The following is a 1,523-nucleotide window of genomic DNA, read 5'->3' as shown; positions in this document are numbered from 1 at the left end:
GGGGGGGGGGGGGGGGGGGGGGGGGGGGGGGGGGGGGGGGGTGATTGCTGTTACACTGCTGGAAGTATGTCGCTCTGCAAAGTGCAACTGTTTCTGATCTGGACAGCTTGACTAATGAACACAGACTTATTCACTTTTATTCACTGCTGCATTAAAGTGTTGTCAAATACAATAAAGCTGGTTAGGATTTTAAGCTAAACAGACAAGATTTTCTGCAAGACACCTTTTTTCCTCTGCACCTCTTTGCATTCATTCAGCCTTTATTTAGACACTCACTGCTCTGCAACAGTCTGAAGCTCATCAGCAAAATAAGTTGTTTAAAGACGTTTTCCCTGCAGACTGAAGCTTTTCATGAATAGCCTGTAAAGTTTGTACGTAATAACATAACATCAGTGTGTACTGGGTTTATCTCTTGCTGTAGTCCTGGGTACAATACTCAGCTGATCATGGTATCAATGTTTTACTTAAAGCACAAGGTACTGATTTATATTTCCTTTTAAATAATTACCACGTTTCAGCTTTAAAGAACATAACTGACTGACGGGTATATAATAATTAAACCTTCTTTGGTTTGTGGAATCTTTTCTGCTTTATAAATTATTTCCTTTTCATATGGGATAGCTTTTCTTCACATTCTCTTAGACTGAATTGTAGAATGATCAAATTTCAGATAGCATTGAGAAGCTGTGAGGACGTTAATAATGGGAGCAGTTATTCCTTATAGGCCTCAGCAGAGCCAGGAGAGAAGCTAGCCAGGTTGCCTGAGCGCAGTGCATTCTTTCCACTCTGTTAAGGCAACTTTAAAACTGTCAGCTAGGTATAAAGTATGAACGTGTTTGTATCACAACATAACACTGATCTTGAACCACTCAGTTTGAGATCTAAAATTAATGAACAAAAGGATGAGACAAGTAATTTGCTGACTCATCAGCTGTGACAAATGCCTGCATCTTGGCTGATACCTTGAACTGAAACTGGTGCAGGAGTATCATCCTGTTAATTATAAAATTGATAGAACTTATTGTAATTTTTAAGCAGCTGTACTCATTTGATTGCTCTCACATATTTGCATACCTGATCTCCTTCCTATCACAGAAGGTGAGATTGAAGCTGCAGTCTACCTTTTACAACAAAAAGCCCAGATCCAAATGGTCTAAAAAAGTTAAATCTGGTCCCTCTGGACAATGTCCAGAGGACCACATTTAACTTTTTTAGATTTTTCTACCTGGATTATTGAGCATGCATCAGGATACATATCCAAATGGCTTCCCATCTGAACTCTTAAACTTTTGGGAAGCAGCTGCATCCTTATTCAAATTCAAATTCAATTCAATTCAATTCAAAATTACTTTATTAATCCCAGAGGTAAATTAAATGTTGTTGTAACTCATCATCCTGGTTTCATTAAAGAGTTGTTCTAGATGCTGATGGCTGTGGGCAGGAAGGATCTCTTGTAGCATCTGTCCTACATCAGATCTGAGAAGCCTCTGACTGAAGACACTCTGTTGTTGTATGACAGTCTG

General features: G+C 39.1%; 1 protein-coding gene across 1 annotated transcript in view; it reads left to right on the top strand.

Moving 5' to 3' along the window:
• Positions 1–1,523, top strand: part of znf277 (zinc finger protein 277) — a gene marked incomplete in the record, with an annotated part of 111,507 nt that overhangs the window by 23,948 nt on the left and 86,036 nt on the right.

This window comes from Nematolebias whitei, chromosome 6 (genome assembly GCF_014905685.2).
Source record: "Nematolebias whitei isolate Nwh7 chromosome 6, NemWhi1, whole genome shotgun sequence".
Lineage (NCBI taxonomy): Eukaryota > Metazoa > Chordata > Actinopteri > Cyprinodontiformes > Rivulidae > Nematolebias > Nematolebias whitei.
This window is presented reverse-complemented; position numbering and strand designations above follow the sequence as displayed.